At 35.1% G+C, this 26,008-nt stretch overlaps 1 long non-coding RNA gene across 2 annotated transcripts in view; it reads left to right on the top strand.

Moving 5' to 3' along the window:
• The window catches only part of LOC118993297 (uncharacterized), a 160,529-nt gene that overhangs the window by 49,066 nt on the left and 85,455 nt on the right, over positions 1-26,008 (top strand). For both annotated transcript variants that reach the window (XR_005067832.1, XR_005067833.1), the window contains exon 2: positions 19,319-19,363. This is a non-coding gene — a long non-coding RNA (uncharacterized LOC118993297). The remainder of the gene's footprint in view (positions 1-19,318; positions 19,364-26,008) is intronic.

Below are 26,008 nucleotides of genomic sequence, written 5' to 3' on the forward strand. Positions count from 1 at the left end.
ACTTAGCAAACATTTAATAAGTGTGTATGACATATTGATTTAAAACTTATCCCTAACTGATTAATATGTTTGATTACCATGTTGCAGGAAGGGTAACACTAAATATAGTGAAGTAGTTGTGATTGTCCATAACTGTAGCTCAGAGAAGCTGACTGACATGCGTACAGTTTATTTGCTTATTAGCAACAGAACCACATTTTGAACCCTTATCTGCTGAACTCCAGCATCCACCCATTCCCTTTCACAAAGCCATGTTGAATTACAAGACAGAATGTGATAATTACTCTACTAGATCTGAGGAGGTAAAGATCACTTCCAGCTGGGATGACCAAAGAAGACATCATTAAGAAGGAGTGGCATTTGTGCAGGCCTTTGAAGAACGGGCACAGGAACAAAGCAAAGTCTACAGGCAGGGGTTAGTGATGGCGAAATCCTATGACTCTTGAAAACAGGTTGCCTGGCAGACGGACATTGCTTTCAGTAAAGTAGATGCTGTGAATAACACCACTATTTAAAGAATTGCCAGCCAGACTCCTCACTTCTTAGAAATGGAACCCACAAATGGATTTATATTTCAGGTTTCAAATGAAAGTCAGTTAAACTGCCTCAAGTTCAGCTTCTTCGTTTCTAGCGTAAGGGCTTGAATGAAACACCCAATGAAGACACTGCTAAGGAAGTCTCTTTTGCGATGCTTTCATCTTCTATTTTTCTACCAAGATGTTAGAAGTAATTGAGTCAATGTATAACAGTTATATAATCTATGTAGATGTAATTATTCTCAGACCACAAAGCATATATAGGTATTTACATATTTATATCTATGTGTCTACCTATATCTGCTTATATACCAGTGATATGCGTTTGACTGCCTAATCTAAGCTCTAAATTTAATTTCAGGAGAGCTTGTGCTTGCCATGTATTTTTCGCCATTTTGCTTTTCATTAGTGTTTGAATGCATACCTATTTATTCAACAGATAATGAGAAGGTAGATAAGGGCACAATGAATTCAAGTTTTGAGCATTTTGCCTTCTCATACCTGTTTTTAAGTTTCAACTACGAAAGAGTATAGAGATTAAAATATTAGATATTAATTCATCAATATAAAGGCGTATTTGTTAGATTTGAATGCTTTTGATTAGATTTACATATGTTCACCTTTCTAGCCTATAACTAGTATTCAAAGCTAGACTTTCGTAATGTATGTCAAATATGTGTCATATATAGATTATGAACATGTAGCACAGATGTGCATGTGCATGCATGCATATAAACAAGTTAAGGGGACATGAGAATGTAAAAGAATGATACAATAATTATTTTTCCCGACTTCAAAAATTTTTTTTCTGTCAACATTCTCCCCTGATTTTCCTCCCAAACAAGAAAAGAGAACAAAGAGAGAGAAGTGTTCTGTTTGAATTTAGGGTGAGAGGAAAATCAAACATGCTTTTTCTCATAATTTTTGCAAAGGCTTCTAAAGGGATATGAGTGGGGCACTCTTCCTTGAATAGAATTGCCCTGGATGGAATTCCATCCTGCCATTGTTGCTGCCAGACAAGTTCAGGGGCAAATGGATGTCGTGGGAGTCCCAGACCCATTCATTTTCTATCTTACACTTTCTCTTATGTCCTGAAATTGTATGTTTTGGTAACACTTATTGGAATTCAGTCTATTTGGAAATGAGTGGAATTTACTGTTTGTTTTTATAATTTGAATTAAATGGAAGCTTATTTCCAGCAAACAATGTGATGCTTTGGTCATTTTAATTCTGACTTGGATATTAGGTGGAGATAGTTTAAGTTCATTATGGTTAAATTAATTTATGGTCAAATTAGCTAATTTCTTGAGAAATATTTACTACATACCAATTATATTCATTAGTGCTGAGTCTTGTTAAAATGAAATATTAACAAGGTTTCTGACCTTGGTGGCTTATATTTTCTGTGAAGAAATAAGATTAAATCCTCAAAAGTTAACCAATATGGGGTCCTACATCCATATGAAATGCTAAATGAGTAATGGGTGTACAAAGTTCTTTGGTAGTTCAGAGACTAGAATGGACAAAAATTCTGTCATTTTTAACTAGATAGTACCATCACCACTTCCTGATAGGAAGAACCTCTGAAGATAAGTTTGCTTTTGAAGACTTTCTGAACACATTCAAGTGGAAACCACTGCTCCAGATGATGAAAATAAATGAAAAAATTTGAGCTGATAATCACTCAATAAAAAGAAGATAAAACTAGATCAATGGGTAGGTTGCAGCAAATTTTTCTATCAGAACAGGATTATGCCCCTTCTTGTAAAAGATACAAGTACTATCTTGTAGGTATAATTTTGAGTCAGAAGAATATTAATTTTATGAAGGCATTTATGGTAAAAAGCCTGAGTTATGTTTAAGTGGGGTCATTGATTTTTGTAAATAAAATTATCAAACTTATGCCATGTAAAAATTAAGAATAAATGTTTAGTAATTTCAAAACCAGTCATGGAACTGAATGCTTATATTTCAAGGAAAAGGAACATTAATAAACACCAAGAAAGCACACAATGTTTTTTCTTTTTTTAATTGAATTTACTGGGGTGACATTGGTCAATAAAAGTATACAGTTTTTTAGTGTACAGTTTCACGCCACATCATTTGTACATTGCATTGTGTGTTTACCATGAAAAGTCAAATCTGCCATCATCATATATTTGACCCCTTTTACCTCCCACCATCCGCTTCCTTCTGGTACCCATCATACCCACCTGTGTCTATGTTTTTTGTTAGTCTTGTCTGTTCGTTTGCTGCTTTGATTTTATAGCCCACATATGAGTAAAATCATAGTCAAACTCTTGACTTTTTCTGTCTGACTCATTTCCCTTATCATGATATTCTCAAGATCCATCCATTATTGTTGCAAACGGCAGCATTTCATCTTTTCTTATGGCTGAGTAGGAATTCATTCTATAAGAGGACCGTATGTACCACATTTCTTTATCCAATCATCTATCAAAGGACACCTTGGTTGTTTCCATGTCTTAGCCATTATAAATAATACTGCGGTGAATATAGGAGCATATATATCTGTACAAATAAATGTTTCTAAATTTGGGGGGTAGATAGCCAAATAGGGGTTTCTGGGTCATATAATCACTCCATTTTATTTTTTGAGGAACTACCATACTGTTTTCCATAGTGGCTGCACCAGTTTACATTCCCACTAACAATGAATGTGGGGCCTCTTTATCCAAAACCTCTCCAACACTTGTTATTCATGTCTTGTTGGTGATAGTCATTCTAACAGATAGGAGGAGGTATCTCGTTGTACCTATGATTTGCATTTACATCTTACTACTGGAACTTGGACACAGTTTTCACTTAAAAGTCTTTAAATCTCCCCATTTTTTAGGTACCATCTATATAATCATCTAATTGAGTAGCCAAAAAAGGTGTATAAAAAGTTAGGTTGGAAGCAACATTTAGAGTGTGAATTGCTTCAAAGTAGTCCATTTACTCCCTCAGTGAATTTGGAAATGTATCTCAAATCATATGAACTTCATATTTCTCAGCTATGACTTGGAAAATAGTAACTGTTATCTATCCTACCTTCCAGAATTATTGTGAGGGTTCTGTAAAAAGTACAAAAGGGGACTCCAAAAACCCAAATTATCTTCTGGAGGCAGGCTTCTGTAATACGTGCTTCCCCCACTAGGTGAGTGTTCTAGGAACTCATCTGTACCAGTGTACCAGCTGGCACCGTTGTTAGAGGCTGCATTCTGCTTCAGCAGAAATTTTTTAAGACTCTTTCAGCTCATTTACCCATTTCATGATGGTTATTGCACTGAGTGTTTCAGCAGTTTTTAACCAAAAATGGTATGACCCCATGCCTCACCCTCCCTATTCACCTGATCTTGCCCTGAGAAACTTTTTAATGTTTCCTCTAATGAAAAAAGTCCTCAAAGGGAAACACTTTGCCAGGGTGGAGATGAAACAAAAATAGCAAAAGCATTAAAAAGCATCAAAATTGACAAATTCAAAAAAAGTCTTGATAGGTATATTAGCATCAAATGGAGAATTCTTTAAAGGTGACTGAAGTTTAAACATGTAAGAATAAGTTACCATTTTTTAGAAACAAATTCTGATTTTTGATTACCCCCTTATAAATGAGGCTGCTCTAAAAATGCTGATATCCAAATTTCAGATATTGACATTGCTATTATATTGCCTTCTTTGTTCTATGATATTTTTCTCAATGTTCATCAAATCAAGAGTATGTTTTAAATTGTACCTTCTGATACATTTCTCATAGAAATGGTTTTATTTCTTTATGCTTTTATTCTCTTATACTATTGATATATGTAATTTGGTATATTTGATACATATATACTGATATATACATTTATTATTTTAATATGTGGCTAGAGGAAAGGTGAAGGAAGGAAACTTAAAATGTACACAATCAGTCACTAAAAATGGAATGGTGGATAAAATAACAAGATAATGAAAATTAATGATCAGAATGTAATATACGAGCTCTATAATGGTTTATTGAGCACTAAATTATAAAATCATGCTATTAAAATATAAGTGTGAAGAAATAGTTCTAGAACCAATATCTTAAGATTAAAACACTATTTTTACATTTAAATCTTATTATTGATTCCACAGGAAAATACCACATGGCTGGAATTTTATTATCTAAACAAAGATAAAATTGGCTGAAAATTAATTTTGACTAAACTGACATTCCATTGTCAGTATCCATGCATTGTATATTCAGTTTTCAAATGAAATTTTTGCTACCGCCAAATCAAAACAGGACAGACACCGTCTCCTCCACAGAGTGACTTGTTAGTTTCTTAAGCTACTTGGGCCCAGATAATAATTTGAAAATATTTCTCCCCTCTCGTTTGAAACAACAAAGGGCTTTTTCTTAACCTGCTGTTGCCTAACTCATGCACTGGTTCTCATAGACAAAACCAAGAACTTTCCTTCTATTTAGTGAAAGTAATGCTTTGGGTTTTAGAATCAGACATTGAAAGTTCAGATTTTAACTGTACCAGGTCATGCCTAAGGCATGCTGCTTGATCTCTAAATTTCAGTCTCCTACCCTGTGAAAGTCGAGATTCTATCAAATTCTTCCAAATTTCTCATGAAGATGACATGAGATATGCAAAGCACAAATGAACTGGTTTGATGCCTCCCCTGTGTTGATTGTGTAGTAATTATGAGTGCTGCTATCCAGTTATTTATTCATTTGGCATTTATCTGTCACATACTGTGCTAGGAAGTGGAAATGTGAGGATGGATTGGACACATTCTCTCCCCTTAAGGAATGCTCAGTGTGGTGGAGGACAGAGAAGTGAGACAGACCAATGAACAAGCAATTATATATAATACAGTATAATGAGCATGCTGAAGGGTAAGCAGAAAGAGCTAATGGAGCACATAAAAATATATAACTCAGGTTTGAGAGAGGGCAGCTGTTTGTCCATTGGTTTAAACTTTTAGCCCCTTAACAACTATTTATTTAGTGCCTAGTAAACACTGGTTAGTGTCTTAGAGGCTGGAAATGTTATAGTGAGAAGACGATCAAATACTGTGTGTTTTCTTGGGACAGGTATCATCTTAGAAGACAGTATTCAAACAATTACTCCAATAAATATAAAGTTACAACTGTACAGTTGCTACTAAGTTTTCCAGTGCCTCTCACTGGGGTGATTTTGCGCCTCCCGGAGGGCAATTGGCGATGTCTGGAGATACTTTGTATTGTCACAACTAAGGAAGTGCTCCGTGCATCTAACATGCAGAGGCCAGGGTACCGCTTGACACCCTGAATGCACAGAGAGGTTCCATAGGCAGGAAAGGAGAATCACGTATCACACCCCCACAGAGTCAGGGCCAGTGTGCAGCTGTGCTGTGGAATCAGGAACCTGAAACCTGGGACTAGTGTCATCCTAAAAACTTCAATTAAAAGATGAAAAATAAATTTTTTGTAAAAACATTTATGTTTTGGACATTTTAAATCAAATAATTCATGGGATATCCAATATTCTTTTTTAAATCTGTATTTTATTGATTATGTTATTACAGTTGTCCTGATTTTTCCCCTTTGCTCCCCCACCCAGTGCCCACCACTCCCTTAGGTAATCCCTCCAACCATGTTCATGTCCATGGGTCATGTGTGTAAGTTCTTTGGCTGCTTCATTTCCTACACTGTACTTTACATCCCCATGGCTATTCTGTAACTACCTATTTATAGTTCTTAATCCCCTCACCTCTTCACCCATTCTTCCCTTGTCCCCTCCCATCTGGCAACCTTCTGGTAATTAAGTTCTTTTCTCATGCTTTTAAGAATCTCTCTTTATCTTTAACCTTTGGCCTTTTAATAATGTGTCTTGGAATTGGCCTTTCTGCATCCATCACAGCTGGGATTCTCTGTGCCTCCTGGACTTGCATGACTATTTCCTTTACCAAATTAGGGAAGTTTTCTTTCACTATTTTTTCAGATAGACTTCCAATTTATTGCTCTCTCTCTTTTCCTTCTGGCATCCCTATGAGGTGAATGTTGGACCTCTTGAAGTTGCCCCAGAGTCTGTATAAGCTGTCCTCATTTTTTTTTTGGGGGGGGGCACGATTCTTTTTTCTTCTTGCTGTTCTCGCTGGCTGTTTTTTTGGTTCCTTATGTGCCAAATCATTGATTTGATTCTCTGCTTCATCCACCTACTGTTGTTTCCCTGTGAATTGTTCTTTATATAAATTAGTCTATCCTTTGTTTCTAACTGGGTCTTTTTTTGTGTTGCTGAGGTCCTCACCAGGTTCCTCGAGCATTCTTATAACCAGCGTTTTGAACTCTGCATCTGTTAGATTGCTTATCTCCACTTAGTTTAGCTCTTTTTCTGGAGTTTGGATCTGTTTTTTCCTTTGGGCCATGTTTCTTTGTCTCCTCATTTTGTCAGTCTCCCTTTGTTTCATTCTATGTATTAGGTAGAGCTCCTTTGACTCTATATCTTAATAATGTGACTTAATGTAAGGTGTCCTGTAGGGCCCATTGGCACAGCCTCCCCTCTCACCCAAGCTGGGTACTTGAGGCATGCCCTTCATGTGGGCTGAGTATAACCTTCTCTTGTAGTTGAAACTTGGTAGCTGTTGGCAGATCAGTGGGAGGGATTTACCCAGGCCAGTCAGCTGCAATGACTGGCTGTGACCACTGACCACCAAACTCTGCCCTCCATGGAGGATCACCTGTGCAAGGGAAGAATGGTGGTGCTTCTAAATGTCTATAGCTGGGTGCATTGGCCCTCAGGTTTCCCAGGTGGTGCAGGCCACAGTCAGCCCCCACCTGTGTTTTGCCTGGAGCCTGTGCTATAAAGCAAACTGAAAGTATTGTTACTTGGTGCTGGGCTTGGAGATTCCCAGGTGAAGCCAACCTGTGACTTCATTCTGGCTACTGCTAGGGCTCACTGAAGCCAGCTATTGCTTGTTTGATAGCATTTAGGAGCCAAGACCAGGCATTCTATAGAAAAGCAGTTTGGTTGGGCCCAGGACAATGATTCTTATCTACGTATGAACATCAGAATCACTTGGGGGCCTCTTCAGTATGCACATTCCTCAAACCCATGTATCCATTCTTGGATATTTTGCTTTACTAGGTCCAGGATGGGGCCTTGGCATGTGTATTTTGAAAAGACTTCTGGGTGCTTTAGGGAGTGAAATCATCTATCTAAGGTTTTCTTCTCACAGTCATGTTATAAGGGACTTTCACATTGAGAGTTCACTATTGGTTAGAATGTTAAGAGTCTCCATTCTTTAAAATGGTGACCTAACATCCTATGAATTTTGGATGGAGACTAACTTAACTTGCCCTGACTTTCTTCCCATGTTTTTACGTATGATTCATACCTTATACAAAAGTCAAAGCCCTATATTTTTTGCCCATGCTTAAATCATATTTTAAAGAGACTTTCTAGTAGTGTAAAATATCACCAAATGCTAACTTAAAGATTTTTCCTTATCAAGGTGTGGTTGATATATAACATTGTATTAATTTCAATTGTACAACATAATGATTCAGTATTTTCCTACATTACAAAACTATCACAATAAGCCTAGTTATCATCCATCACCATAGTTTTAAAGTTTTATTTTCTTACAAGAAGAACTTTAATGATTTACTCTCTTAGCAACTTTCAAGTGTATCACACAGTATTATTAACAATAATCACCATGCTATTATAACCTCCTCATTACTTTATTATTTAATAACTTAGAGTTTGAATCCTTTGACCTTCTTTACTCATTGCTCCCTCCCCTAAACCTCCTTTCTTTAGTAATCAACAATCTGTTCTCTGCACTTGTAAACTTGTTTTTTGTTTGTTTCATTTTGTCTATTAATGAGTGATTGGATAAAGAAGATGCCATATGTATTATATATATATAATGGAATACTCAACTATAAAAAAAGAATGGAATCTTGCCAGTTGCAACAACTATGGTGGACCTTGAAGGCCTTGGCTAAGTGAACTAAATCACATGGAAAAAGACAAATACCATATAACACACTGCATGATTTCACTTGTACGTGGAATCTAAAAATAGAATCTTGATTCTTAAGTGATTTTAAACCAATATATCCTGTATGCTTCTTTTAGAGATACTTAGAGACATAATATTTAAAATATATAAATAATAAATATATAATAATTACAGTTATCTCTTATAAAGTACCTTTAGTATCTAGTATCTAACCCACTAGACTATAAGCACCTTGAAGCTCTTACATATTTTAATCAAAATGTGATTTATTTTTGCATATTTAAAATAGTAGAGAAATGGCCTATTTTAAAATTAATAATTTTGTGCTTTACATGTACAAGGAAGAAGTTATAACCTTGATTTTATTTATTCAATAAACATAAGAAAAACTTTATCAATAATGTTTAAATATTTTTTAAAGTTACTTTTATTTTTTAATAATTTTATTTATTTATTAGAGGGGAAGGGAAAGATAGGAGAGAAATATCAATGTATGGTTGCCTCCCGTGCGTCCCCCACTAGGAATCGGCCCGCAACCCAGGCATGGGCCCTGACTGGGAATCGAACCGCGATCGTCTGGTTCGCAGGCCCGTGCTCAATCCACTGAGCTACACCAGCCAGGGCGTTTAAATATAATTTTAGCTTTTATTATGCTACTGAAACTACTCCATTACCTTTTGATCACCTAATCAGTTTTTCATTGCCAAGTGCAAGGGACACACACAGTCATTACTTTATAGAGTTCTCTAATGCATTTGACTTAGTCAACCACCCTATTTGAAATTCTGTCAAATTCTGTTGTTGTCCCCATCCTTCTAAACTTTCATTATTCCTCTTTATTTCCTTCAGGGGCTCCTTGCATCTGTGAACAATATTATTTATCAGCCTTAGATTTCTTCTCTCTATATTCTGTTTCTCAGTGAACAAACACATTAACTCCCATAATTTCCACTCTCACTAGTATGCTGATGGTTTTCCCAATTTTTACCTCCAGCAAAATGACTTCTTACTTGAACTACATACGTGTTCACTCTTTCATAGATGGCTCTACCAGTATCTTAAATTTCAAAGTCACATCTCAGCAATTTACTCTTTCAGTTTGTTATTCCTTTTATACCTTCTCTCCTAGGTGGTGGTATCAGAATGAACAGATTTTTCTAGCTGAAATTTGAGAGTCATCTGTGGCTCTGCCTTCAGCGTCATCACGCATATCTGACTCCTTCCCATGTGACCTTCCAAATATTTATTGAAACTGTCCCTCCTCTTTCTGTGCATCCCCATTGCCCTGGTTTGGGACCTTCATCACAACCCTCTTAATTTTATTTATCCATTCTAAATCTTGACTGATTAGTCTGCAATTAAAGAAAAACCTTAAAATATCATCCTACAAATACACTTGAAAGACATCAGCTATGTATAACGGGAATTGCAATTATAACATCAATGCCATAGCTCCTCATTCTTGCATCTGTGGGAAATTTAGTAATCAAGTAAAATATTCTATTTTAATAAGTCCTACTATTCCCTCAGAATCCTTCTCAAAAACAGAAACCAAACCACCCAGTTACATCATAAAAGACTTGGTAAATACGAGTAAATTTATTTGTTGTATTAATTAGGATAAACCCCTTAGTGTAAAAGATCACCTATGATCTGACTTTGGTCAAAGTCCCCAGCTTCGTCTCTAGCCATTCCCCTGCCCAGTGCTCATATTCTCTGTGATATTTCAGTGATAGTAATTTTCTTTTTTATGCCATGCCATTTCCTACCCTAGGTTTTCGACTATGCTGTTTCCTTTGTCTGGAGGCTTTCTCTTCACATGCCCCAATTTTTGCCAATTCTCATTCCAGTTAGTTCTTATCCATTCTTGTAGAGTCAACCAAGTCCTCACCCACATCCTGATTCCAGTCAGAGTTAATGACTCGAATTTGTGTTCCAGTAACCTCCTGTGCATTTTCCATCAATATTTACCACTGCTCTTGTTACAGTCAGCTGTTATTTTTAGTTACATGTTGGTCTTACCTACTAGATAATAGGCACCTTGAAACAGAAACAGTTTTATTATTGTTTTCTATTTGAGGACAACTTAAATAGCAGCTGTCACGTAACCAACCTAGATGTTAAATTAATTAAATTTAAAATTATTTTTTCATGTGGGAAAAACAGTTATATGTAAAAGAGGTTCTCAACCTTTCTTTAAAGTGGAAGTCACAAACTTTTAACATGCACTCTCCAGCCCAAAGCAGTTCACCCTCGTCCATGTACTTAACTTACATGGTCAGATTGCTGTAAGAATTTGAATTTTAGGCCTCTGTGTAAAGCCTAAAATACTAAGTACATTCTGCGGGAAAAATACGTATTTTTAAAATAATGAATCACATGAACAAGTATAGAGGACACATGGACAATAACTAAGGTGGGGGGCAGAAATGGGAGGGAGGTGGGGAGCACTGGGGGGCAGGGCTGAGAATATAAGACAGAAAACCGTACTTGAACAAGAATTAAATAAAAGTAAAAATTTTTAAAAAGCAAATTATTCTTTGGAAATTTCCTCTAAATATCTAAATTATGTTTCTTTTGTTGAATTATTACTGTACATCATACATTAAAGTTGTCCTTGATCATGTTTAAAAGAATACACACTGACTTGATTATTTTTGCGATATAAGTACTATTCATTTACCCCAGAGACGTGCTTTGCTTTTATGTGGTTATGGGATATCTAATAAAAGTGTTTCAATATATTTTTATAACCTAATTTATACTGCTTTTCTGGTCTTCTTAGTCATAGCTGGATACATAACTTTGCAAATGGGAAAGCCAGTATAAAAGCTCTATATGGCTTAGAAAACTTTGCTATTAAAATCCATTCTTACATACCAATATATTTTTATTGTTCTCAGCTTAAAAAATGTTTAAGGTTCCTTGATAATTTACTTGTCTACTTTTTTGCAAAACAAAACAGAAATGACTACATGTTTATGCAGATATTTTTATATTGTCTAAGTTTCAATTTTTGATCAAGGTATGTATGTGTGTTCTTTGGGAAAAATGTGAGGAGGAAAAGCCAGAGGAAAAAAGGAATCAGTTTCAAAATACAAATGCTGTGTAATTTGATCCAATAATACATGAGCTTCTGAGCAGAAACGTAGGTGAACTGGATCTCATATTTTACATGGAATGTTTCTGAGGATCATGAAACAACAATCTAAAATATTTCTCCTTGACTCACTGAAACTTCACCAAATAGCTCAAAGTAGTTTTCAGTTTGGTGCCTGAATATAATTTGGTGACTGCTAGAATTGGAATGTGTTGAAATAAAGTTGTTTTTCTTAAACTGTGAAACGGTATGTGCACTAGCCATCATGGGAATGAACGGACCAGGGTATAATATAAAATTGTGGGGAGAAAATATCAGTGTGAAAAATAGGAATAGTCCTGTTACCCTTGTTTCATTTTAGCCAGGCAAACAAACATCAGTTAAAGGTAAACCTGACCAAGGAAATGACACATTGCTGGCTTTAGTAAGTCTGCATTGTCATGAGTGAGAGTTAGATAGGAATTATTTCCTCTGAACTGTGTTGCAGCTCAGCTCACTTATTCCTTAGTGTTTCCTGAGCACTTACAACATGTCAGGAATGATAAGCAAACAGATTTGAGCCCACCCTATGGAGTTTACAGTCTAGTGGCCAAGAGAGACAAATTATTTGATACTCACCCACAAAAGTAAATATTGGCTGTCAAAATTGCCAAGAAGGAGTGGAGAGAGAGAAGCAGGGTGGTGGAGGAAGACCTGTCTGAGAAAGTACACATCAGTTGAAATTTGGGGAATGGAGATAAGTTCATAGGCAAAAAAAGAGAGAGAGAGAGAAGAGAGCTATGCAGTGGCTGTTATGGAGACCCGTTCTTAGGAAAGGTAAAGACCACACCCAGAAACACACATGCAGACTTCAGACTGTTCTGGTACCTGGGGTGGGGCAAAGGAAAAGTAGATTGTGTTGGGAGGAACTTTGGCTACAATAAGTTATTTATTTATCATGTACCTTACATTCTGGAGGAAAACAGCTGATAAATATATTAGCAAATGAATATGCAATGTTAGGAAGTCATGAATATCATGAAAAACAATAAAGTAAAACAAGAAGATGGAAACATTAAGGAGGGGTGATATTTTGGCTTGAGTGTAAGGGAAATCATTTCTGAGCAGACATCTGAAGGTAATAAGATGTAAGCTATATCCTGTTTTTGTTGTTTTCTTTTTTTTTGTTTGTTTTAAAGAGCTGAAGAATGAAGACATATTGCCGTGGCAAAAATGGTAATATGTATTTAATATGGGTTGTGTACTTAGAGCCTGCTTTATAATTTGTGATACTTCTGTACATTTGTATTTCTAAGTATTTCAAAAGTACGTTTACAATGTCTACCCTTCCAGTCAGTGAAGGGAGGCTGGTGACTGCAAGGCCCTGGAACAATCCTGATTAGCGCAGGTAGTCAGGCAGGAGTCTCACGGGAGACAAGTCTGGAGAAGTGAGTAGGTGCTAACCCAGCATGTGCTTATAGATTCTGTTAGTAATCGCAGTCCTTACTCTGAGAGCGGTGGGCCAGTTTGGAAGGATTTTAAGCATAGATAGGAGTGATAGGAATAGATCTACATTTTAAAGACTTTAAAAACTTTATTCAATCAAGAAATTTTATGTTAGAATCTATGTTTTGTCAGACCCTGTGGCTAGGTGTGGGGAGATACCACCGACATTATGGTGATAAAGAGAGATAGGGCTCTACACTTGGAAGAATTTGAAGTCTAAAAATGGGTGAGGTTTTTGGTATCATCTTTAGGTCCACTCACTGGCTAGGTATTTGGAAATTTCCCTGTGGGTTGTTCTTCTGTACCTTTAGTAACACACATGCTATCATCACCTTGGACAAATTGTAGGCAATCACCTTGACTTTAATGGCTTTGAAAATTTTGGTAATGTGCAAGTTCAATTTTGGAGGAGAAAGTTAGGTTTTTGTATAATTGACTAGCTTTTATATGTTATTTCCAAGTTTCTTGTATTCATGTAATACTTATATGATCCTTTTTACATTTGAGGCCGCTAATATTTCAAGGTCAAGAAGCTCTTAGGCAAAGGACAAAAGAACCATGTGAGGGACGTGTGTATTGCTAAAACAAAACAGATCAAAATAATTCCTTGGGTTGTGATTTGAGAATTAGAACTTTACAGCATTTGTCAAAAATTGAATTTATAATTCAAACATCAGTGATAAGTGAACTTTTAATATTTTGGGGGTAATGTTTTCTGTCCAAGAAATGCATTTTTAAGGGATTTTCTACTGTTAAGGACCTGGAAGAAATGATGAAGCTTAATTCTTGATAATAATATATGAGTATATGAAAGGATACCAGACAATTCAAAACACTGATTTAGGTCTTCCTTTGAGTACTTTCTTCTGATTTTGATATTTCCAATTGATATGGAAATATTCATTTCCAATCAATTTCATTTCCAATCAATTTCCAATTGATTCTTCTTCTGTTGTTTTATCATTTTCCATAAAACTTAACTGATGTATCTCTCAAGGAAAACGAGGTTCATTCTTTGCCATAGAGTGTGCCTGTGAGTCAAATTCAGTTATTGACCCATTCTCATTAGCTGTTTAGAAAATGGCCTATCAAGTTACTTTAGTGTCTCAGGTGCTTTATTGAGGCATGAGTGTCATAACAACTTAGATTTGATTTAGGTTGCTTAAATTGACATCATACAGAATAAGCCAATTTATATTTGTCATGAAACCAGTGCAGTTATCTTTCTGGAAGATGGTAAACTGCTAAATCTAAAAATCTTTGAAGCATCGAAAATTCAGTTTTTACACTATGAAAATAATTATTGTTTCCAGACTATAGAAGAATTCTGAGGAAGAAACATATGCATAACTAATATTGACATCTGCTTCTAAGATAATCATGGGCAATATAAAAATTAACTGTGTCCTACATATTATATGAAAATGCCAAAACCATGGTGGACTTGTATCAAGTGGACGCCTAGGATGCATATACTATTGAACCCTAGTCAACTTCTTCAACTTGGCCAGAAAAGTGGCCCCAGCTTCATCATCAGCAGATGCAACCTCTCCATAATTTTCTATTTTTCAGTCTAAACCTACTCCTGAATCTGTGCAGCCATTTCTTACTTGCAGATGGCTTGTTGCCGCCTGTTTCAGGAGATCCTTATTGTAGTCTTCACATGGACTCAATGCTTTCTGGCACAACATGTTGAGGTCAATCGAAATACGTTTTCTGTTTATGTCTGCCACCCACAAACTCAGTGCATTTTCCAGCTTAACTAAAAACTTTCTTCACACCATGGCCCTCACTTTTGCAGTTTGAATTACAACCGTGAAACTAGCACAAATTTCATATTATTTCTTTATAATTTCCTGGATAGAAGATTTATTCTTACTGTAGATCTTAGCAACCTCAGCATAACGATTTTTTATTAAGTCAAGAACTTTCACCTTCTGACTTAAAGGGAGTACTTTTTGTCTTCTCTTTGGCATGTCCTAATTTCCAGCATCATGACACTGCACTTTGAGACTATTATGAAGTAGAATAAGCATTACCTGGATGCCACCATGGGCTGTCTGATAACCAGGACGGCTACTAACTGACTAATGGGTGGGCAAGGTGTACAGTGTGGACAGGTTGGACAATGGGATGATTTACACTGTCAGTGGGATGGAGAAAAAGTGTGAGATTTCACAGTGCAACTCAGAACAGCATGCAATTAAAGACTTATGAATTGTTTATTTCTGTAATTTTCCATTTAATATTTTTGAACCAAAGTAGACTGCAGAAAGTGAAACCATGAATAAGAAGGGGGCAACTGTATTCTCAAACCATAATATCTTGAGGGCCAGGAAGCTGAAGCTTTGGAAAGGTCAGGATGGCCTTTATATTGATTTAAACCATCCTGAAGATGGTTATAATACAATAAAAGCTTTGGGTCTTAAACACATTTATGAGATAAATCTGTGTGTCATTAACTAAACCACAACTTCCTGTCATGGTTATTAAAGAAACCAAGACTAAGAGACAACCAATAACCCTCACTCTACCCCACATTATGATTCAAAGTATAGTATTAGGTTCTTCAAATTGTAGCATATAGAAGAGAAAATTCACAGTGTCCAATACTATGCAGAAACAATACAGTTATTTCTTATGAACAAAAACCTCAGCATTGCTAAGGATGTCAGAAAATTAAGTATTTTAAAGTAAGCTTTATTTTTTATTAATTTATTTAATTCTTATTCAAGTACAGTTTTCCGTTTTATATTCCCTGCCCTGCCCCCCCCAGTGCTCCCCACCTCCCTCCCATTTCTGCCCCCCACCTTAATTATTGTCCATGTGTCCTTTATACTTATTCATGTGAGTCCCTCCCCTTTTCCCCTAATATTCTCTCCCCTCTCCTCTCTGGACCCTGTCAGCCTGTTCCGTATTTGAGTGTCATTGGTCATATTTTGCTTGCTTGTTTTGTTGTTTAGTAAGCTTTATTTTTTAATCTTGTGTTTATTCCTGTGTATTGACCAAATAGAAGAATATAGGTTTTCAAGTTAACTTATACTACTAGTAGATGTTATTTGGTTTGAATCCTACAGAGAAACTGAAAGTAAACCTCAAAGCTAAAAATGTCAAGGTTTTAATGGTCATTATTTCTAAAAAGCAATACTGATTTTAATGGATAATAAAATTAAGTTTACTCATAAATATTATGATATGTATCTAATCATTTATATATCTGTAAAATAAGAGGACTTATCTGGACAACCAAAACTTTTAATCCCGTTAGCCTACATATAATATTATACTTTAAAATTCTATTTTAATGAATATGTGAAGTATAATTCCTATTTGTACATTACAAAACGCATGTTTATTTTTGTGCTAGTGGTATATAGTGTAGACATTATAGTTAGTTGGTCTTATGTGGAAATGCTAAGGTCTTATTTTGCTCCTATTCAAATGTGTTGAGCAATTTGCTTTCTGTGCAGAATATATTTGTGAAATGAAGCTTTTAGGAATGAAAGCTGAAATACATTTGTACAATATTTTAAATTCTCTTGATTGCTGAATTTCCTTTTTGTAAAAGAAGAAATCTTTTTAAGTGTTTTTTAGTAACACTTATAAAATCTTAATAAGCAACAATAGTCTATTCAATGGAAGAGATGGAGAGCAAAGAACAAGAAGAATTTCTAATTTATATTTAACTGATTTTAGAGAGAGGGGAAGGGAGGGAGAGAGGGGGAGAGGACCATTGATGTGAGAGAGATACATCAGTCGGTTGCCTCTCCTATGCACCCTGGCTGGGACTGAAGCACAACCCAGGCATGTGCCCGGATTGGGAATAGGACCTGCAACCTTTCGGTTACAGGCTGACCATCCAACCAACTGAGCCACACCTTCCAGGGTCTAATTCATGTTATATTAAAAACAGAAACTTGACATTCATGACTTTGTCCTTCTTCAACTGTCTTCAAAATCTTGTGTTCCGTATAAGGGAAATCTTCCCTAAAATTGGCAGTCATTTGTACAATATATCATTTTGAAACCTGTAGAAGTGTTTATTTACCATAACTCTGCTTTTAGGGATATTCAAATTGCCAAAACTCTAGTCTCTAGTCAAGGATATTTGAGAACAACCTACACAATGGATTAGAAGTATATACTTAAATATTTAACTATATTTGCTAGTGTATCACTTCATTGTGTCCACCAGAATATATATATATATGTGTGTGTGTGTGTGTGTGTGTGTGTGTGTGTTTATATATCTTAAAAGCTCTGAACTATAATCATATCACTACTTTACAGGTTACTGAAATTTTAACAAAAATATTTCCCTGTCATTTTTTCTGTGATATCATTTCTCCTAAATATAATTGGGTTAAGTAAGGTGCTTAAACGTTGGCACACACAAAAAATTGCCTCAGCATTCTTTCTTCATGATTTAAGCACAGTTGAAAAATTGGAGTGGTGATAAAACCCAACAAATGCATTTTACTACTAAATAATTCTGTATCTTCTTCAAGACACTAGCTACTACATTAGCTAGATACATCCAAACTCTCAAATTATTTCAGTTCCACATTTTGGAAACATTTTCTACTTAGTGTCTTTTTAAATATCTGATATGATATTTAAATTTATAAAACTTATCCTGTAATATTTTGCAAAGGAAACATGAATTAAATGTTTACTTTGTCCAGTGAGGGCAGAGGCATCTCACTGGTACCGTGTGCTTCCAGAGTGGCACAAACAAGCTATTTCCGAGATTACAGCACAAGGAGACCTTCCACAGCTACCGGGTTGCTGCTTGCTCAGTTCCCAGTCTCTTAAAATTCTAGCCTTGAGAATACAGAGGTGGGTTCTGTGCTTCTATAATGTTGATTCTGTTATTGCACCTTCTGAAAACAAGAGGTTACTGTTAACTGCAAAACCAAGTGGGCCAGGGGTTATTGTCTATCTTTTGAGAGCACTTACAAAAAATGGCTTAATACACCATTGTTTTTACACACAAAAATTACATTTTATTAATTAAAAATTACAAAAGATTGTGTTTTTTAAAATGAAGTCTAACCAGAAAGCAAAAGAGAATGACTTGATGATTGCTTATCATAGGGCAGATCTGTTTAGAAAAGGGGAGCGTTTGTGAAGGAACAATGGTAGATTTTCTTTGAAGGCTGCCCAGAAAGCAGACTTGATGTGAAATACTACAGGATGGCTGCTCTCAGATCCAGCTATTGTGTTATTGACTGGTTTTGTCAGCTTTGTAGCTCCTGTGCCTCTTTCCTTGATTTCTTTCCTGCTTTCTCTCACTGATTTGTAAGCACTTTCAGATTAGAATCCCCTCACCTGATGACGTTTTGGGTTTATCTCCCTCCACCAAGGGAAGGCGTTTCCAACGAGGTTGTTGCAATAAATGCCCAGACATAGGTTGTTTATTTATTCAGGCAGGAGTATGAAACTTCATTAAGAAGAAGAAACTTATCAAGAGAAGAATATGCAATTCCACTCCCTTTCTTTCTTTTCAATTCTTGGAAGTTACAAAGTAACTTAATGCTGTGGCATGAGTTTGAGGCTGGGAGATGGAAATTCTACCCTTATTTCTACCAGCAAACTATGCGACCTTGCTTGGCTTTGAAAAGTGAGGATGTCGGACCAGTTGATTTTTAATTTACCTTCTAGCTCTAAGACTAATTCTATTCTAATGAAAGGCATTAGAATTTTCTTACCATAATTGCCTATGCCAGGTAATATTTCTCTTAAATCTCTGTAATTTAGGACAACATTGCCCTGAAATCTTGTGATCATATCCACAACATGGACTGAAATCTTAATACCTATATTTTCAATGCTATAAAAAGATTTAATTAAACCTAGAATTTTTGCTTTGTAACTTTTGTTATTTATTATTGTTTTCCTTCATTTTTGCAATATATTTTTCTTTTTATTTTCCACCATTAATGGCTGTCATTAGTAAAATTACCAAATTGACTAGCAGTTATGATCAAGAGTTTTAACTATTACATTCATGCTGTAGAGACAGAATTAAAAAAAAGCTCAACCCATATATGATGCTCATGTATGTTGCCAGAGTCATCATGCAGATGAGTGGGTGAAATTGGCAGAGCCTTCCCACCAGACAGACCTCTAACACGCAATGTTGACAATAACATGAAGACAATCCTGATGTTTTATTATGCTCCATGTCATCTATTTTCTATTTCTCTTGTAGGGTATCCTTGAAGATTAATCAGAAAACGTTCATGTACCTATCATGGTAGGAAAACCACCTTTTTTTTCATTATAAAATATGTTGTACTTGTTTTATCCACGTTTCAATAATCTACTGCTCTTGTTAGATGTAAATACATCAATGTTGCTTATTCTGAACAACTGGAAAGTGTGCTAGGCCTACTTACTTGCTAAACTTGAACTCATCCAACACATAGTGTTTAATGGCCAATTTGAACTTTTCCCAAATATTATATATTATATATTAAAATATTATAATATTATATATTATCATACTTTGTGTTTTCTATAGGCAGAATTTATTCTTGCTCTTACATTTTTTATATTACCATCTTCATAATTTTATGGTCATTTAACATCAGCATATAAAATTCCCATATATCAGGAAGGCAATTTTATGACTATATATTTATGTATATTAATATATGTATTATATTTTTAGAAACTGAGATTCTCTTATCTACCATAATTTCATTTTTTTGCTATTTGAAACCTAAAATATCTTAAGAAACAAAGTAACCATAAGTATAGTTATCTGTAAGATAGTTATACTTACTTATCTTACTTCGTGATTTAATAATATAAATGTTAATTTGGAAAAATTTACTTAATAAAAGCACCAGATAATGTGGCTCTTTTCTTGGCTGTAACTTATGTACAGACAAATTTAGAATTTCTAGCCTAGTAAATACTTTCTCCAATAATAGCTTAATTGTAGCTATTTCAAATCGAATTGTTTAATTGTGGTGAATCATATGCAAATTGTTCAGATGTAGGTCAGCTTCCCGCTCCCACATTCTAGCACCTCTTTTCTAATTCAGGACGAATTGCTCAATGCCTAAAAAAAGCAGAAGATTAGATTAAAGACATCGGACAAAAACCAAAACAACAATGACATAATAACCAACAGTGGACCGGAATCAGAATGTTCTCATAAAAATGTGAAGGCAGGTCGCATTAATTTAGACCTTAACTAAATGGTCTCTTATGCTCGCTGTGTTTGTTCACAAACGTTTCTTCACTGCTGGTGAGCTTTGTGGTTGGCAAAGTTTCCTCGTATGTAAAACACACGTAATAATATCATTCTGTTCACTTACCAAACTGAAGATCCAATAAAACAAGGACTATAAAATGGCTGGGTGATTCCTCTAATCCTTTGGAAAGAGCATATTATTTTTGGTGATCTGGTTGAGTTACAGAAGAGTAGGGCTCACTAATGAGAAAGACTACCTGTGTGTCGCCCGGGCGAGGCCAGCTGAGGTATGTTGTTGCAGATGTAGAAGCTAACCTTTGTTTTTCTAGCTGATACATTAGAGTTTTAATCTATACTTGCCTATTGTGATGGAGCATTGCATCATCACTTTCTGTTGAATAGCCTAGGTTTGACGATTCTCTTTACATTTTATGTGTTGTCTGCTACTGTACTTCCACAGAAAAAATGTGTTTCCAGTTCTGCCAGCATAGAAAAATGATAAAGCAGAGACATGAATTTATTGCATTTGTTGTCTTTCATCTTTAGGTGATTATTCCTGTTGTTTTTGATGTAGTGACAGAAAAATGTGAGCATTGCTGATTATTGATTTAAAACTATTTTGGCTTTAATTTTAATAAAACTAGAATTCTATCAATATAAATACACATTTTAATTATACTTCCTTCCTCGAATTCGATTGTTCAATAATTTGAATTTATGTTTTATATCATTTCATTTTTAACATTTCTATTTTTTAATTAAAATATTTAATAAAATAATTCTTAAACAAATATTGAAGAATTATTGAATTAAGTTACTGAATTAAGAAGTGGCAATGATTTCCTAATTCTTGGAATGGGAAAACAGATGGTGTATACTTTGTACTTCCTTCAATATTAATATTATTCATTGAATTATTTAAAATAAAAATAGAAAATTATACTAAATAGAAACTAATATTTCTATTTTATTACTTTGAGAAGTTAGTAATATTTCTAACTTCTCAAAGTTAACAAGTGTTAAAGTTATGGTATTTATTCTTCCAACTTTTTTCTTAATATGCACAAACATTAGTATCAATATGTGAACATAATACTTTCATACCATAGGCATGACTCTGTGTTTTTAATATTTTAATAAGGAACATCCTTCTGAGTCAATGTATATTCTCTATTTCATAATGCCTGCATATTAAGCAACTTTTTTTGATGTCCCATGATTTATTCAATAGGTCCTCTAAACTTTTTTTAAAAAATAGAAGTTTAAAATAGAATGAAAAATAGCCCTCCTTAATTACACTTTTGGCAAGCATACAAAAGAATGATTCCCATTTGCACGCTGAATCAGGAAATTAAGGAGTGAAGAAAAAGTGTTACAGTAAAGAGGCCTAAAAATATAATTAGGTAAGTGCCCATAAACTGTTAGAGGAAACAAAGGCTAATAACTATAGATGTCCATGCAATGTGTTGAAGCTATATAAAACTAAAATTCTACCAATTTTCTCAAGGTGCACCCCCAGTGACACCTCCTTCCTTAAACATTCAAAGAGACTTTTCCCTTCCTCCTCATTCTCACCAGTTTTCTCACAGCTACAAACAATCAGTGGAGAGAGAGATCTCATCACATCATGTCATTTACAAAAATTCATCTTGCGTGTACTTTTTAGTGTACTTTTTACCCCAAATAGGCTGTTGACTCCTAGAGGGTGATGACTATGTGTTATTTTTCTTTAAATCTAGCAGATGCTGAATAAATCATCATTCAGTAAAACTGAAGTGTGAGAAAGGGGAGAAATCATTTCTTATTTCTTTATAAGAAATAAGAAATATTTCTTATAAAATATAAGAAATATTTTATCTTACCCAAATTTTGTAAGATGCCACTCTCTGCTTCTCTAATTTAATCTCTAGAGTAAATAATAATTAATTCTTCTGATAATGAGATATAAATAATATGAATAGTTTTTGATATACAATGAAAGTCATTTTAAAATGAGTGTTTATTTTTGTGGTCCCTAATATGTAATAAAATTTATTTTAAATTGAATTTTAAATATTCCTAATTATATTTATGTTCAAAACATTCCTACAAATTATTTCAGAAAAATATATAAAATTTATGAAGACATTTCTGTGGTGCTATATAATTCGTATGGATCTAAAAACACTTAGCCAGCTTGAAAGAATTATACACACTTAAGACATTATTATTATTGTTAAGACAGGCATAAATTGGCATTGTGGATTAAAACTACCTATGATTATTTACAAAATAGAAATAATATATAAAAGAAGGAACACTTTCTGTGAAGTCTGTTAGGAGAAAGAAAGTATTATTGTCAGTATTTGGTGTAATGCAAGTTGTTACTCATGCCATTGAAATCAATCTTTGACATTGTCACAACCAGCAAAAGTAGAGTTACTATAGTTTGAATTGTGCTTGAAGGAATCTCTCATTCCACATGAGTTTGAATTCAACAGAAGCATAAGTTTAAAATATCTGAACAAATATATCAACTTCACTTCTCTTCACAGAAAAATTACGTGTTAGTGCATGCAAAAGTTTCTTTTGTAGTGTGTAATGGGTTTCCTCCTCATCTGATTTGCAGAAGTCACTTCCCCTAACTCTGATTTTACATACTTTTTCCTGGTTGAGCTGGTGAGGAGGAAAGGATCTTTGTCAGTCTAAGACAAATGCTTGAACTTGATGATGACCTTTACTTGACCAGAACATGAAACTTAGCATTTGAAATGCATACTTTGTTCTCCCCAAGTCAGTGCCTTTGCTCTCAAAGAAGTCAGTGTTGTCCCAATATTTGGCCAGGGTTGTAAATATAACAACAAAAGTGAGGGTGAGAGACCAAAATTATACAAGAGGGAGAAGTGTGAACTGAGGGGCATATGATTGTATATACTCAATGTGCGAGGGTTACTCCTACTGATTCCAGTAAAATTTGCTGGCCAGTTTTATGTTGCAATGCCCATAATTTCTAAAAAGTATAGGGATTAACTATTGGGATTTGTATGTGAACTTTTGTGGTTTTTAATGGTGATTCAAATTTTAAAAATTGGAAAAAAAAGAAAACCATGCAATACACTCAGGACCTGTTTGAGACACTTTCTTTTCAGTTCTCTCCTGCTTTCCTTTGGACTCGCCCTTCCCTCTTCTATTTCAGTTCTTTGTTACATCATAACACATTTCACTGCACTTAATGGTATTTAATTATAGTTGCTCACATTTTCCTCCTCCCCAAAATTATGAATCTCAGGGTCAGAAACAATATCTTTAAAACTGTTTTAGGAAAAATTATAAACTTATAGACAATTGACAAGTATAGCACAGGGAATCATTTGAAAGGAAGCTGCCACTCTAGTGACTCACTACCGTCAACTACATTGTAACGAGTCCCCTTAGAAACACAGGCATTTTCCACCCAACCAAAAAGCAAAGCCATCAGTATTATGTGCTAAGGACTGAATTTTGTCCCACCCACCAAATTCATGTGCAGAACTCCTGATCTTCACTATAATGATATTTGAAGAAGAGACCTTTGTGAGCTAAGTTTAGATGATGTCATGAGGGAGGGGCCTCATAGTGGGATTGGTATCCTTAAAGGAAGAGACCCCAGACAGCTTGCAGGTAAATACAACTCTATAGGAAGAACTAAGCAGAGTCATGGAAGTGTGAAAGGTCATGGTGAGTGGGGGGAAAAGGTAAGCTCTGCAGTCCTCCAAAGTCTAGTAAAAGAAGTGTGACAGAGAAAGATGAGTTGAGACTGGTGACAAAAAAGAAGCCAGTAATGGAGACATTTCCCTGCAATAGTAAACCTTGGGCTTTCTCTCTGTGTAACGGGCACAAGACATGGTGAGATTTGTACTGTAGTTTCTTGATTGGAGAGATAGAATACAGTGAGACTAATTTGAAGGTCATTTTACTAGTATAGGCAAAAAAAAGGCAAAGATCTAACATACAGAAATAAAGGAAGGGATGGAGAATGGGAGAAGGACGCTGGTACTTAGATTTAAGAGTCACTTGGGGCCCTGGCTGGTGTAGCTCAGTGGATTGAGCACAGGCTTGTGAAGCAAAGGATCACAGTTCAATTCCCGGGTCAGGGCACATTCCTGGGTTTCGGGCCAGTTCCTAGTGGGGGACACATGAGAGGCAACCCCACATTGTTATTTCTCTCTCTCTCTCTCCTTCCCTTCCCCTCTCTCTGAAAATAATTTTTTTTAAAAAAAGAGTCACTTGGGAAATAGATTCAGTGGAACTTCTCACCAATTTAAGGGGTAGTGGAGGGGAAGAGGTAAATCACAGTGTGAAGGGAAGGATGAAAGCTTGGACAATATCTGTATTTGTGACTTCGATTCCTAGATGTATAATGATATTCTAAATTAGGCTAAGACATATGAAAGGACAAGAAAGTATTTGTAAAGCAGGGAGAGATATTAAAAAATCCAGTTTTAGAGAACAAATTTCAAGTGCCTGTTGAAGAAGAGAGAATGTAAAAACTGGAGAAGTGTATGCATATTTCCATGTACACATATGCACATTTAATTTACAGATATATATTATAACAGGGTATATAAACCTGTGCCAATTCTGTCTGTATAACCATGTAATGCTCTACTTTCCCATTAACTTATTGCTGTCAAATTAACTTATTGCTCGAATATATCATTTGAAACTCTAGTAACTCATTCCGTATTTTAAAATATTCCACAGACAGAGAAGAATGCTGTCTCTTAAAACTGGTTCCAGACTTGTGAAAATATCATGTGTCTTTATTGCCAAAGCAAAGAGGAAAATCTTGCCAGTTACATGCCTGAACCTGTTTTGGTTTCAATTACCTGGATTATTGAGGCAGAAACAACCTTTGTGACTAATTTATCCTTATAGTTGCCATAGCTCTCTGCTTTGCCTTCCTTAAGGACATATTTCCATGTTCTGCTATTATTAGAAAGGAAAAGTCACTTCCTTTTATGATGGTTCCAGGAAAATATTAAAAATATGCTTTTCAATTCAAAGAGCTGTCATTTTCTAAGCCTCTCTATTTAGAGAATGATATAGTGAACAAAGGGAAAAAGTTAACCAGTATTTACCTCACTGTCATCATGTGATTGTTCTGTTTTGCTTTACTCCTTTTTACAACAAACCTCAGGGACTCAGTCCCATCAGTAGTGACCTTTGAGCATCTCCTGATTTAAGATGTTCATAAAGACCAAATAGACTCTTGAACTCTCCACACATTTCGGTCAGTGTTGTGGAGGTTAGGTCTCCAATCAACTTAAGTACCTGCAATGAAACTACAGAATGAATTAGTCAATGGGAAGAGAAGACTTACCTGTCAGTCTCCCAACCGTGAGTTCAGCATTCCCATACAGAAAATCAGAAACTGTGGGATTTCAACTAAGTGGAGACATTAACAACACAGCCATTATTACATCCCTAATCTTTCACCCATGACTCCTACTCAGTAATTTTTATCAACCCAGTTAATGAAACAGCCAGGGTGGTAAGGTAGTGCATGAGTAAATTATAATTTTTTCGATTAACCTTTTTAGATGATCTTTTATGAGAAAATTATATAACATTTAGGTGATGCCACTCATTTTCTCTGTACACAGTCCAGTCGGTGTTCATTTCACTGAACTATATAAAATATATAGAATCCTAAGTATATAAATTGTCAACCTCAAG

The sequence above is a fragment of the Sturnira hondurensis genome, unplaced genomic scaffold (assembly GCF_014824575.4).
Source record: "Sturnira hondurensis isolate 20B ecotype Veracruz unplaced genomic scaffold, ASM1482457v3 Scaffold0008710, whole genome shotgun sequence".
In the NCBI taxonomy this organism is placed as follows: domain Eukaryota; kingdom Metazoa; phylum Chordata; class Mammalia; order Chiroptera; family Phyllostomidae; genus Sturnira; species Sturnira hondurensis.